The sequence below is a fragment of the Pongo abelii genome, chromosome 5, assembly GCF_028885655.2.
Source record: "Pongo abelii isolate AG06213 chromosome 5, NHGRI_mPonAbe1-v2.0_pri, whole genome shotgun sequence".
Classification (NCBI taxonomy): Eukaryota; Metazoa; Chordata; class Mammalia; order Primates; family Hominidae; genus Pongo; species Pongo abelii.
In genome coordinates this window covers 39210262-39225841 of record NC_071990.2, presented here as the reverse complement: position 1 = coordinate 39225841, position 15580 = coordinate 39210262, and the positions used below count along the sequence as shown (strand labels likewise).

General features: G+C 35.6%; 1 protein-coding gene across 1 annotated transcript in view; it reads right to left on the bottom strand.

The window, feature by feature from the left end:
- Positions 1-15580, bottom strand: part of DNAH8 (dynein axonemal heavy chain 8) — a 393081-nt gene that overhangs the window by 61493 nt on the left and 316008 nt on the right. The gene's annotated exons all lie outside the window — the stretch shown is intronic.

Below are 15580 nucleotides of genomic sequence, written 5' to 3'. Positions count from 1 at the left end.
TATAAATTATGAAGTATACACTTTATTATAAAGTGTATACTTCAATATTTTAAAATATATTTATAGAGTTGTGTAACTATCACTACTATCAAATTATCTAATTCCAGAACATTTTCATCAACCCCAAAAGAAACCCCATACCCATTAGTAGTCACTTCCCATTCCCCCTTCCCACCCCAGCAATCACCAATCTGCTTTGTCTCTATTCCAGACATTTCATTAACATGGAATTATGCAATATACGGTCTTTTGTGTCTGTCTTCCTTCAGTTAGCATGCTTTCAAGGTTCATCCATATTGTAGCATGTATTACTTCATTCCTTTTTATGGCTGAATAATAGTTCACAGCATGGATATACCACATTTCTTTACCCATTCATCAGCCCCAGACATTTGGGTTGTTTTCACTTTTTAGGTAGTATGAGTAATGCTGCTATGAACATTCACATACATGTTTTTGGGTGGATGTGTATTTTCAGTTTTTTGGGGGTATATACTTAGAGGCAAGTTTGCTCAGTCATGTGGTAACCCTATCTTTAACTTTTTGAGAAACTGCTAGACTGTTTTCCGAAGCAGCTGTACCATTTTACATTTCCAATGGCAATGTATGAATGTTCTAATTTTTCCACATCCTTACCAATGCTTGCTGTTGTCCCTGTCTTTGATTATAACTATCTTAGTGGGAATGAAGAAATATCTCATTATGGTTTTAATTTGCATTTCCCTAGTAACTAATGATGCTGAGTATCTTTTCGTGTGTTTATTGGCCATTCAAATCCTTTGCCCATTTTTAAATTGGGTAATTTGACTATTGTTGAGTTGTAAGAGGTCTTTATATATTTTGGATACTAGACCCTTAACAGATGTATGATTTGCAAACATTTTCTCCTATTTTTAGGTTGTCTTTTGATGGTGCCCTCTGAAGCACAAAGTTTTACATTTTGATGAAGTCCAATTTATCAGTATTTCCTTTTATTGCTTATGTTTTTGGCTTCATATCTAGAAAACCATTGCCTAATCCACGGCCACAAAGATTTACTCCTATTTTTTTTTTACTAAGTATGTTATGGTTTTAGTGTTTACAGTTAAGTCTCTAATTCATTTTGAGTTAATTTTTGTGTATGTTGTGATGTAAAAACCAAATTTATTCCTTTGCAAATGCATATTGGTTCTTCCAGCACCATTTGTTAAGAAGATTGTCTTTTCCCACATTGCATGGTCTTAGAAACCTTGTTGAGAACCAACTGACCATAATATGTGAGGGCTGGATTTATTTCTGGACTCTCAACTCTGCATTGAGATATATATTCTTTGCAATGATATATATCTTTATGCCCATATCACACTGTTTTAATTACTGTAGCTTTGTAGTAAGTCTTGATTTTGGGAAGCATAAGTCCTATAGCTTTGTTCGTCCTTTTCAAGATTGTTTTAGCTAGCTTGGGTCCCATGAATTTCCATACACATTTTAGGATCATCTTGTCAATTTCTATTTTTAAAAAAGGCTGTTGGGATTTTTATAGGGATTGAGTTAAATCTCTTGATTTATTAGATGAGTACTGCCATTTTACCAAAGTCTGATCCATGAACACTGGATGTCTTTCCATTTATTTAGGTATTTAATTTTTTAACGATGTTTTTTAGTTTTCAATGTACAAATCTTCCACTTCTTTTATTGAATTTATTCCTAAGTATTTTATTTTTAATAATATTGTAAATGAATTTTAATGTGTTTATGATTTCATTTTTGAATTGTTCTTGCTAGTTCATAGAAATACAATAGCTTTTAAATATTGATCTTGTATCCTACAATCTTGCTGAACTCATCTATTAGTTCGAATTGTTTTTTGGTAAGCTACTTATAATTTTTTATGTACAAATTCATATCACAATCATAGAGGCGGTTTTACTTCTTCCTTTCCAATGTAGATGGGTTTTTTTTTTTCTTTGCCTGGTCTGATTGCCCTATCTAGAACCTCCAATACAATGCTGAACAAAAGTTGTAAGAGTAGATGTCCTTGTCTTTCTCCTGATCTTTGGGAGAAGGCATTCAGTCTTTTACCATTAAGTGTGACATTAACTGTGAGTTTTTTGTAGGTGCCTTTTATCAGGTTGAGAAAATTTCCTCTTATTCCTAGTTTGCTAATTCATATTTATCAATGTTTTCAATGGTTTTCTGCATCTGCAATGGACTAAATGTTTATGTACCCCTAAAATTCGTATGTTGAAACCTAAACCCCAAAGTGATGGTACTAGGAAGTGACAAGGTATTAAGAGTGGGATTAGTGACCTTATAAAAGATGCCCTCCTTCCACCATGTGAAGACACAATGAGAAGTCATCTATGAAATAGGAAACAGGCCTTTATCAGCTACTGAATCGGCCAGGGTCTTGATCTTGGACTCTCAGCCTCCAGAACTATGAGAAATAAATTTCTATTGCTTAAAAGCTACCCAGTCTATGGTATTTTGTTGTAGCAGCTCAAACAGACTAAGACAGCATCTGTTGAGATGATCATGTGGTTGTTGTCTATTTTTCTATTAATATGGTATATTACATTGATTGATATTCATATGTTTAACCAATCTCATACTCCTGGGATTAATTCACTTGGTCATAGTGTATAATGTTTTTATATGGTGCTGCATTTGGTTTGATAATACTTTGTTGAGAATTTTGTTTCTATGTGCATAAGGGATAATGGTCTGTAGTTTTTTGTATGTGTGATGTCTTTGTCTGCATTTGGTATCATGGTAACACTGGTCTCAGAATGGATTGAAAAGTGTTCATTCCTCTTTTATTTTTAGAAAAGCTTGAGAAAAACTAGTGCTATTCATTAAAAATTTGCTAGAATTCACCAATGAAGCCATCTGGGACTAAGATTCCTTTTGTGGGAATTTTTTGATTAATGAATAAATCTCCATACTTCTTATGGCTCTATTCAGATTTTCTGCTTCTTCTTGAGTCAGTTTCAATAGTTATCTCTCTCTAATATTTTTTCCATTTCATCTACGTTATCTAATTTGTTGGCATAATTGTTCACAGTATTCCCTTAGGAGTTTTTAAATTTTGGTGAGGTAAATAGTTACGTCCCTCTTTCATTGCTGATTTTAGTAATCTTCACTTTCTCTTCTTTATTCTTGGTTAGTTTAGCTAAATATTTGTCAATTTTATTGATCTTTCAAAAAAGATACTTTTGACTTCTTGGTTCTTTGTTGTTTTTCTATTATCTGGCTTTTCTTGCTCACATATTTATTATTTCCTTTCTTTTGACTGCTTTGAGTTTAGTTTGCTCTTCTTTTCTAAGTTTCTTAATGTGGAAGGTTGTTATTAATTTGTAATCTTTCTTCATTTAATATAAGGTGATAAATATTTTATATCTTTTCTGAATGGCCTGGGGAAGAAAAAGATTGATTGGCATTGAAAAAGTGAGAAACATTCCCACGCAAGGAAGGAAAGGGGCCAATGAGACAAGAAACAGCATAGGCTGAGTTTTTGCAGGTGGGGGGCAAGGACTGCCAAGATATCATAAGGCGGACTCTCAAGAGAAGCCTGTATGCAGGAAACATTAGAGGAAGTGTTGCTGCAGGTGATACAGTATAATTACACTTTGGTGGTTTAGGTTTTGTTTTAATTGTTTGTATTTGAAAGACTTTAGTAAAATTTTGACTGCCTTTATATTCCTTTCCAAAATTAGGCTTGTGTCTCTTCCACTTTTTATTTTTATTTTTTGGACTTACTTCTAATTAAATAATATATGTTCACATTAAAAGGTTTGAAAAACACAGGAGCATATAAAGAAGGAAATAAAAATCACCAATATTCCTCCCTAGAGATCTTTATTCTAATCCTTTTAATATGCATAATCCACAATCCCTTACCTTCATTTCAAAATTCAGAAAGCTCTGAAAATGGTAAAACATTTTGGAGGCAAAAGCTGACCTAAACAGATGTGAGGCTATTTATAGTCTTTATTTATCCCTATCTTCCTGAATATTTATATCTTAGCTGCAGTGTATTATATAATATGTGGACTATCACCTTCTAAAAACCAGAACATTCTGATTTCTGAAACATATCTGACTCCAAGGGTTTGTAGACCTATCTATATTAAAATTTATATATGTATATATGTATTATACATTATTTTATTTTATTTTATTTTTTGAGACAGAATCTTGCTCTGTCGCCCAGGCTGGAGTGCAGTGGCACAATCTCGACTCACTGCAACCTCCACCTCCCGGGTTCAAGAGATTCTCATGCCTCGGCCTCCTGAGTAGCTAGGATTACAGGCATGTGCCACCATGTCCAACTAATTTTTTGTATTTTTAGTAGAGACAGGGTTTTGCTATGTTTGGCCAGGCTGATCTCAAACTCCTGGCCTCAAATGATCCTTCTGCCTCAGCCTCTTAAAGTGCTGGGATTACAGGTGTGAGCCACCATGCCCGGCCTATACATTATTTTATATCTCTACATTTCAACAATATGTTGTGAATATTTTACTGTCATCAAATATTATCGGAAAACAGTTTTTAATGGCAGCACGGTGTTCCATCATGTCATATGCATTCTTGTTCATTCAATCAAGACCTTTTTATATATTTAAGACATTTTTGATTTTTCAGTATTATAAATAGCACTAGATTAAACACCCTTGTATATAAATCTGGATGTATGTCTCTCAATATGTTCTTAGGAGGCATTCATACATGGAGAATAGTTTGGATACAGCACTCAAACATTTTTTTAAAATTCACGACATATGAAAAAGGACTCCCAGTGTCTCCCACTGAAGTGGAATGCTATAGTCCCCAGCCCACACACCTATCCTTGTTTCTTTGTTTGTGCTTTTATTTTATTTATGGTGCTTTTGACATACAGATTTTTTTTATTTCAATAGGTTTTGGGGGGAACAGGTTGCGTTTGGTTGCATGAATAAGATTTTTAGTGGTGATTTCTGAGATTTTGGGGCACCCATCACCCAAGCAGTGTACTCTCTACCCAATAAGTAGTATTTTATCCCTCACACCCTCAAACCTTTTCTCCCCAGTCCCCAAAGTCCATTGTATCATTCCTAGGCCTTTGCGTCCTCATAGCTTAGTTCCCACTTACGAGTGAGAACAAATGTTTGGTTTTCCATTCCTGAGTTACTTCACTTAGAATAATGGTCTCCAATTCCACCCAGGTTGCTGCAAATGCCATTATTTTATTCCTTTTTTATAACATACAGATGTTTTAAAATTCTTCCAGTCGTATTATCTATCTTGTCCCTCTGGTTTTAGACTCAGGTATTATGATTAAGAAAATCTTGGCCACTCAACAATATATAACTAATTTAATATATTCTTTTTCTTGTTTTATAGTTTAATTTAAAGCACTTAATGCCTTAATCAACCTAACATTTATTTTAGAGTTTAATGCGAGGTAAAACTTTTATGTTTACTAAAGTTAACCTGCTATCTCAACACTATTTACTGTCTAACCCATTTTTCCTCCACTGATTGGAAATGCAAATCTTATCACATATTGTACATACAAGAGTCTAATTTTGGCCCTTTCATTTTGCTCCATATTTATCAATGTTTGCAATGTAAATGATTAAATTATTGGCATTTGATAATGTTTTAAAAATCTGGTGGTGCTGGTTCCCCATTATTCTTATTTTTTTCCATTTCAAGCTTTCTTAGCTATTCTTGTCCATTTGCAATTCTAGAAGCTCTAATATCCCTCTACTATCCAACTAGAAAAACAATGATGCTTGCGTTTCAATTAGACTTGGCTTCAATTTATAGATTAATTTAGGAAATACTGACATCTTTACAACATTGAATCTCTATACTGGGAATGTGGCTTACCTCTCCATTTATTCTAACTACTTTTATGTCTCTAAGAAGGTTTTATAGTTTTCTTTAAATGAGTATTTTAAAAATTATTTCTCAGTTTTATTTTTATTGCTATAATGAAGGGGAGTTTTACATCTTATTTTACAAGAAAGCATCATTTTTTATATATTTATCTTGTAAACAGTCACCTCACTGAACTATTAGACTATTAAGTCTAATAGTTTTTCCGTTGATTCATTTGTGTTTTTTGTTAGACAATTATATTGTCTAAGAATAATGTTGATTTTGTCCCTCCTTTCCAGTAGCTACATCTTTTATTTATGATTCTTTCAATACATTAGCCATATCTTCTACAACAAAATGCTAAATAACAGTGGCAATAGCAGACATCTGTATCTGACTTTAATGAATATGTCTTTAGTTGTTCACCAATAAGTATCATGATGTTTGGGGTTCACAATCATTATCATATAAATAAAATATCCTTCTGTTCTTACTTTTCAAAAGTCAAATATAAGTGTTGAATTTTATAAAATGGCTTTTATAGCACCCATCAAGATAACAGTATGATAGCTTAAGGAAAAGTTTTTCTCTTATTGTTGTGATGAGATTTCTTAATCCTGTATCTTTCTTACATTTGCCCATGTGTTTCAACTTGGTGAAGGCACGTTATTATTTACAAGTTATTTTCTGATGTTCTGCTGAATTCTCCCTTTTCAAAGTCATATTCTGTTTTTCATTGACACATAATGATTGTACATATTTATGGGTACAGTGTGATGTTTTGATACAAGTATACATTGTGTAATGATCAAATCAGGTAATTAAATCCATCACAACAAATAATTTTCATTTCCCTGTGTTTAGAGCATTTAATATTATCTCTTCTAGCTATTTTGGACTATATATAATTTTTTTCACAATAAATTATTGTTAACTATTCACTTTACTGTGCAATAGAACACTAGAAATCATTCTTCCTCCCCACTACCCCCCCTCAGTTTCTGGTAGACACTATTCTACTCCAATTCTAAGAGATCAAATTTGTTAGATTCCCAAGAGTGAGATAATGTGGTATTTGTCATTCTATGCTCAGCTTATTTCGTTTAGCATAATGCCCTCCATATTCATCCATGTTGTCACAAATGACAGAATGCCATTCTTTTTTATGGCTGAATAGTATTCCATTGTGTATATGTACCACATGTTTTAATCCATTCATTTGGTGATGGGTACTTAGGTTGATTCTATATCTTGGCTATTATGAATAGTGCTGCAGTAAACATGGGAGTACAGATAGATACCTCTTCAACATGCTGATTTCACTTCTTTTTTTTTTTAATTTTGTATTTAGAACAAAAAAAAAAACCTTTCAAAGTTTTCTTAATGATTTCACCTCTTTTGGATATATACTTAGTAGCAGTACTGCTGAATCATAGGGTAGTTCTATTTTTAGTTTTTTGGGGAGCCCCCATACTATTCTCCAAAGTACCAATTTACATTTCTACCAATACTGTAAATACTGTATGAGGGTTCTTCTTTCGCCACATCATTGCCAGCATGTGTTCCTGTTTTTTTTTTCATACAAGCCATTTAAATAGGGGTGAGATGATATCTCATTGTAGTTTTGATTTGTATTTCTCTGATGACCAATTATGTTGAGCCCCTTTTCATATATCTCTTTGCCATTTGTATGTCTTATTTTGAAAAATGTCTGTTTGGATCTCCTGTCCACTTCAATTATCAGATTATTTGGGTTTTTTTTTTTTTTTTTGCTATTGAATTGTTTGTGTTACTTATATATTCTGCATATTAACACCTTGTCAGATGCATAATTTGCAAATATTTTCTCCTATCCTTTAGGTTATGTCTTTACTATGTTGATTGTTTCCTTTGCCATGCAAAAGCTTTGTAGCTTGAGGTAATCCCAATTGTCTATTTTTGCTTTGGTTGCCTGCTTTTGAGGTCTTACACAAAAAAATATTTGCCCAGACCAATGTTCTGGAGCATTTTCTCCAGTGTTTTCTTATAGCAGTTTCACAATTTCAGGTCTTACATTTCAGTCTTTAATCCATTTTGATTTGATTTTTGTGCATGGTGAGAGATAGGGGTCTAGTTTCATTATTCTGCATCTAATTACCCAGCTTTCCCAACACCATTTATTGAAAAGATTTATCTTTCCTCATTATGTGTTCTTGGCAACTTTGTCGAAGATAAGTTGTTGTAAATGCATGGGTTTATCTCTGGTTTCTCTATTCTGCTCCATTGGCCTATGTGTCTGGTTTATACCATTACCATCCTGTTTTGGTTACTATTGCTTTGTAGTACATTTTGAGGTCAGGTAGTTTGGTGCCCTAACCTTTTTTTTTTTATGCTCAAGACCACTTTAGCTATTTGGGATTTTGTGTGGTTTCATATAAATTTTAGAATTTTTTTCTATCCATAAAAAATGACATTGGTATTTTGATAGAGATTGCATGTGAATCTCTAGATTGCTTGGGGTAGTATGGACATTTTAACAATATTAATTCTTTCAAGTCATTAGCACAGGATGTCTTTCCATTTATCTGTGTCCTTTTCAACTTCTTCTGTCAATGTTTAATAATTTTCATTGTAGAGATTTTTCATCTCCTTAGTTAAATTTACTCCTAAGTATTTTATTTTTTGTAGCTATTTTAAATGGGATTGCTTTTTAAATTTCTTTTTCAGATAGTTCAGTGTTGGCATATAGAAACCCTAATTTGTGTAGGTTGACTTTGTATCCTACAACTTTACTGAATTTGTTTTTCGGTCCTAACAGTTCTTTGGTGGCATCTGTAGGGTTTTCTGTATACATGTCATCTACAAATAGGGACAATTTGACTTCCTCTTTTCAAACTTGGATGCCTTTTATTTCTTTCTCTTGCCTAATTGCTCTAGCTAGACCTTCCTGTACTATGTTGAACACAAGTGGTGAAAGTGGGCATCATTGTTGTATTCCTAATTTTAGAGGAAAAGCTTTCAACTTTTCCCAGTTTAGTAAGATGTTAGCTATGGGTTTGTCATACATGACCTTTATTGTGTTGAGGTACATTCCTTCATACCTAATTAGTTTAGGGTTTTTATCACAAAGGAATGTTGAATCTTATCCAATTCTTTCTCTGTGTCTATTGAGATGATCATATGGTTTTTGTCCTTCATTCTGTTACTGTCATGTATCACACATTGATTTATGTATCTTGAAACATCCCTGCATTTCATTTAATCAATGTGAATGACCTTTCGGAGCACTGTTTGATTTGGTTTGCTAGTATTTTGCTGAGGACTTTACATCTATGTTCATCAGGGTATCGGTCTGCAGTTTTCTTTCTTTGTTGTGTCCTTGTGTTTTGAAATTGGAGTAATGCTAGTCTCATAGAATGAGTTTGAAAAAATTCCTAGCCACTTCAATTGTTTGGAATAATTTGAGAAGAATAGGTATTACTTCTTCCTTAAATGTTTGATAGAATTCCATAATGAAGCCATCAGTTCCTGGGCTTTTTTTTTTTTTGATGGGAGACTTAATTACTGATTTAATCTCATTACTCATTGGCTATTCAGGTTATCTAATTCTTCATGATTCAATCTTGGTAGGTTATGTTTGTCCAGAAATTTATCCATTTATTCTAAGTTTTCCAATTTGTTGGCATGTAATTTTTCATAGCAATCTTTAATGATCTTTTGTATTTCTGTGGTATCAGTTATGATGTCTCCTTTTCATCTCTGTTTTTTTTTTTTTTTCAGTCATATCTCTGTTTTTCTTAGTCTGGCCAAAGGCGTATTGATTTTATCATTTCAAAAATACATCGCTTCATTTTGCTGATCATTTGTACTTTTAAAAATTTCTATCGGCCAGGCACGGTGGCTCACACCTGTAATCCCAGCACTTTGGGAGGCCGAGGCAGGTGGATCACAAGGTCAGGAGATCGAGACCATTCTGGCTAACACGGTGAAACCCCGTCTCTACCAAAAATACAAAATAAAAATTAGTTGGGCATGGTGGCTGGTGCCTGTAGTCCCAGCTACTCGGAGGTTGAGGCAGGAGAATGGCGTGAACCCAGGAGGCGGAGCTTGCAGAGAGCCGAGATCCCGCCACTGCGCTCCAGCCTGGGAGACAGCGAGACTTCATAAAAAAAAAACAAAAAATCTATTGTATTTATTTCTACTCTGATCTTTATTATTTCTTTTCTTCAAATTTTGAGTTGAATTTGTTCTTGTCTTTCTAGTTCCTTGAGATGCAACATTAGGTTATTTGTGTTTTTTTTTTTTTTTTTTTTGGTGTAGGCATTTATTGTTCTAAACTTCTCTCTTAGAAGTGCTTTTGTTGTATTCCGTAGATTTTGGTGTGTTGTATTTCCATTTTCACTTGTCTCAAGAAATTGTTAAATCTCCTTTTAAATTTCTTCTTTGACTCATTGGTTATTCAGGAACATATTGTTTAATTTTCAGGTATTTGTACAGTTTCCAAAGTTCCTACTGTTACTTATTTCTAGTTTCATTCCATTATGGTCAAGAAAGATACTTGGTAGGTTTCCAATTTTTTAAAATTGGTTAAGACTTGTTTTGTGGCTTCATATATGATCTATTCTCAAGAATGTTCCATGTGCTGTTTAAAAACATGTATATTTTACAACTATTGGATGGAATGTTCTGTAAATGTCTGTTAGATCCATTTGATTTAGAGTATGGTTTAACTCAAATGTTTCTTTATTGATTTTCTATCTGGGTGATTTGTCCATTGCTGAAAATGGGATGTTGAATTCCCCTACTATTATTGTATTGCAGTTTATCCCTTTAGGTCTATTAATATTTATATTTTTATTAATTATATCTTTTATTATAATTAATATATATTAATTTTTATATATCTTTATACACTTAGGTGCTCTGATGTTGGGTGCGTGTGTGTGTGCGTGTGTGCGTGCACATGCAGTCTTGTTGTATTTACCCTTAATCACTGTATAATGGCCTTGTTTCTTTTACAGTATTTGGCTTATAGTCTGTTTTATCTGATATAAGCATAGTTACTCCTATTCTTTTTATGGTGCCCATTTGCATAGAATATCTTTTTCCATCCTTCATTTTCAGTCTGTGTGTATCCTTACAGGTAAAATGAGTCTCTTGTAGGCAGCATGTAGCTGGGTCTTTTTAAAAAAATCCATCAAGCCACTCTGTGTCTCTTAATCGTAGATTTTATTTACATTCAAGGTAATTATTGGTAGGTAAGGACTTACTACTGCCATTTTGTTACTTGTTTTCTCGTTGATTTGTAGATCCTTTCTTCTTCCATTCTTCCTCTCTTGTGGTCTTCCCTTGGTCGGGCTTAAGTGATTTTCTCTAGTAGTATGTTTTGATTCCTTACTTTTTAATTTTAGTGTATCTAATATAGGTTTTTGCTTTGTGGTTACCATGAGGCTTACCAAAAAATCTGATATTTATAACAAGTGTTTTGTTGCTGTTGTTTTGTTTTGTTTTTAGGGACAATGTGCCTGAACTGTGTGAGAAAGTTGGTCAGGGACACAAGCTCAGAAGCCGGTCCCAGTGGCCCAGATGGGTTTGTTTTCCAGCAAGTCTCTGCACAGATGGGATAGTTTCCAAATGCAGCAGGAGGAGCCAGAGCTGAGACTGGAGCCCTTCAGGACTTGACGTGGGGCAGCAGCTGGCAAGCCCACCTCATTGGTTCAGATGGGAGTGTGTCTCCCAGAAGGTCTCTGCACAAATTAGTTTCCTGACTACAGAAGGAGGGACTAGAGCTGAGACTGGGCCTTTTTGGGATCTGCTGGAGGATGATGGCTGAAGAGCTCATCTCATTGGCTCAGAAGGGCATGTATCTCCCAGTAGATCCCTGCACAGGTAGGGTAGTTCCCTGACTGCAGCAGGAGGGACCAGAGCTGACAGTGGGCACCTTGGTATCTGCTGGGGTACAGAGGTTGATGAGCCCTTCGTGGAGGCTCAGACTCCCAGGCTGCTAGATATGAGCAAGCCTCCTTCTGGGCTCTTTCATAGTTAGCTCTGAGTTGGGACCTCAGCTGAGGGTGGCTGGAGACAAGCCATAGGGCAACTTTCAAGTTCACTGCCAAGATCGATGTTGGCAGGCAGACAAGCCTCTCCACTGAGACACTAGTGTGCCTGATTCCACCTACAACCCTTGGCAGTTGGTTTTATTTGCAGGCTCAAGGCCAAAAAGGGCTGTAGCCAAACTCCTTGGGGAGCAGGGCCATTTCTAGGCTTGAACCTGGAAGCACAATTGGCAGATCTTCCATTTGGGTGTCAGTTTGTACTCTCAAAACAACCCTCCTAGGTCTTGGATTTTAATAGGGTTTCACAACCTTCTACCTATATCCCAAGTCTCCTGCAGAGAGACTTTGTCTGTAGATGGATACAGAATTCCTGATGTGGTGGTGGGATATGAGGGAGGGATATGTGGAGGGATATGAGACATCTTGCTGACGTCACTATAAATTCATCTTGCTTGTGATTTAGTTAAGATCCTTACATTTATTTATTTATTTATTTATTTATTTATTTACTTACTTATTTTTGAGATGGAGTCTCGCTCTGTCACCCAGGCTGGAGTGCAATGGCTCAAACTCAGCTCACTGCAACCTCCGCCTCCCAGGTTCAAGCTATTCTCATGTCTCAGCCTCACGAGTAACTGGGATTACAAGCACCCGCCACCACACCCAGCTAATTTTTGTATTTTTAGTAGAGATGGGGTTTCGCCATGTTGGTCAGGCTGACCTCAAATTCCTGACCTCAGGTGATCCACCCACCTCGGCCTCCCAAAGTGCTGGGATTACAGGCATAAGCCACCATGCCTGGCCAGTTTTCTTTCTTTTATGCAGTTACTATCTGGGTCAGTTTACTGTTTCAGAATAATGCAAATAAAGAGAAAAATGGGCCAGATGAAGTGGTTCATGTCTGTAATTCCAACATTTTAGGAGGCCAAGGAGGGAGGATCACTTGAGCTCAGGAGTTCAAGACCAGCCTGGGCAACATAATGAGACCTCATCTCTACAAAAAACAGAAAACAAAATGTGGCTAGGATTAGTGGTGTGTGCCTGTAGTCCCAGCTACTTGGAAGGCTGAGGTAGGAGGATCACTTGAGCCTGGAAGGTCAAGGCTTTAGTGAGCCATGATTGCACCACTGCACTCCAGCCTGGGTGACAGAGTGGGGAGCCTGTCTCAAAAGAAAAAGGAAAATGTATTCTCTTTTTCCATCTTTTGGAACAGAATATAGCATAGGAGAGTCCTTGAAAGTTTTAAAGGACTTATCAGAAAATTATCCAAGCCTAGAGCCCTTGCTGATGTAATAATTTTAAAACTTCTACTTTTTCTCACCTTGATTATTGGTGTATTCAGGGTTTTCTGCCTTTTCTGAGGAAATTTTCTAAATTCAAATGTTTCTATAAATTTGCCAATTTTAATGAGATGCTGTAATTTGTTACTATAATTATGAGCCATTCTCTTAATATTTAAAATGTTAAAATGTTTCATCTGTACATATTGTTATATCAGTTTTCCCACTTCTACTTTTGTGTACTTGTGGGGTTTTATGTATTTGTTCTCTTTCGTTTGTTTTTAGGTGTTCTTTTTAAGCCCTTCCTTCCCCTGAGACCTCCTTCCTCCCCCATTCAGGCTCCTAGAAAGGCTCTCATGCTAAATCCATCTGCTTTCTCCACTTTGCCCATGTACCCAGTACTCTGTGCAGAGTTTATCTGCTCCATATTTCTCACTACAGATATTGACCAGTACAAGACAATATCTATAACCCAAAGTTTCCCTTCTCCTCTTTTTCTACAAAAACTTATTTGATTCTGTCCCATCCTTATGTTATTTTTGGGTAGCTGGTTAATTCATTTAGTGAAAACAATGAGAAGGAATGAAAAATAAAGACTAATGAGATCACTGAAGTGGGGTTCTTGAGATAAGTCCCGAACCAGATCTGCCACAGACTAGGTCTGGGGCCTTATCTCCAGACCATAGTTTCCCCCAACTGTAAAAAAAAAAAAAAAAAAAAAAAAAAAAAGTAATTAGATTTCAAGATTTCCAGTCACATTCACCTTAAGCATTCTATGATTATTTATTATCCAGATTTTCAAATAAAATATTAATAGCTGAGACTACATTAACATGTTGTTCGGTCTGTGTAATAGTTCCATTTTAACAGCTATCTTTGGGACTTTCGACCCAAAGCAGCAAGCAGCCTGAGATTTCCTAACACTGCTCAAATGATTTGGCAGTAGAATTGTTTATAAAATTCATTTGATCCTTCAGTGTCAAAGCCAAATCTATGTTGTTCCAGTATCCTAATAAAGTAATCAATAGAAGCCTGGATTGTTGTTGGAAAAAGTAAAGTAGGAGCAAGAAATGGAAATCACCAAATTGCTAAGCAAAGCAGTATGATAACACTAAAGGACATAACACAAGTCTGCCCTTCCGTATTCATTTAATGTCAGTTATAATTTCTCCCAAAGGAGACCTTGAATTTCTTAATTATGTTCTTAAATTACAACATTTGAAATGGTAACTCTAGTGGAATTCTCCTCCTTCTAGGCATTGTACCTTCTAAGAAATGTCCCCCATTCCAGCTCCATACATAAGGTTTCTACTAGGAACCTATCTCCGGAGCAATAGTTCATTGATTGGCCCAGAAAGGAGTGCATGACCAAAGCAAAGACAATGAGTTACTTCCCTGGATATTGGGACTTGGAACCACGACAAAAAGAGGAGTTTCCCTGAGACTGCTGAACATTCTGAGCACGTAAGCAGTGAAGCCCATGAGCCACTAGAAGCCACATGTTCTGCCATGTGGAGAAGAATGGTAAGTGGCAAGAGAGAAAAAAGACACCTGTGTGCAGACAGAAGTGAGGCATAGAGGCAGCTGTATAAACACTCATAGAGCAACAGATTTGAGAGAGATTTGCAAACTATAAGGCTACTAGAGAGGTATCACTCTTAGATAAACTCAGACAGCTGGTGTGCTGCAGTAAATACTAGAGTAAAACTGCCTACTTTGAAGATAGCGAATGAGACTTAACCATGAGCAGTTGCCAACAGAACCTGGGAGCTCTTTGCATTGGCATCAGTGTGCAGATAGAGGACCGTGGCCATTTGAACACTGATCCACTAAGAATATAGAACAGTGTGGTGACAACAAATATAGAGAAGTCAAGATGAGAAAAGAGGACATGAACATGGACCATACTACCATAGCTTGGTTTTATGCAGAGGGACATGTGGCTAGTACATGGACATGACTGAATTGATTTTATATCATGCTTATGTCGACTATGTAATAAATTTAATGTAATTTTACTTCACAGGATAGATTTACTGATTCATAATCAATCACTTTAATACTCAAAAGACATGATTGGATTAATCCTACAAGGTATAGTTATAGATATCTGACTCTAGAAGATTGCAAATGCCAATGTCAACAACATTCAGATTTTCACAGTATGAATGAAGCAGGGGATAAACCGTCCTTCTTACAGGATGGCTCAGTCCTGTCAAGATGTGCTCTGCATCCCTGTCCTTTAATCCTACTGACTCAGTCACACTTATAAACACTTTTGTGTTTATAACTTCTTTCCCATCTCCTCCCCCTGGAGTAACTTTCTATCTCCCACCACCCCACCTGGTAAATTTTATCTATTTTTTAATTTCCTACTCCAATAACATCAATGTGATGTTTCCCCCTATACCCCAGGCAATC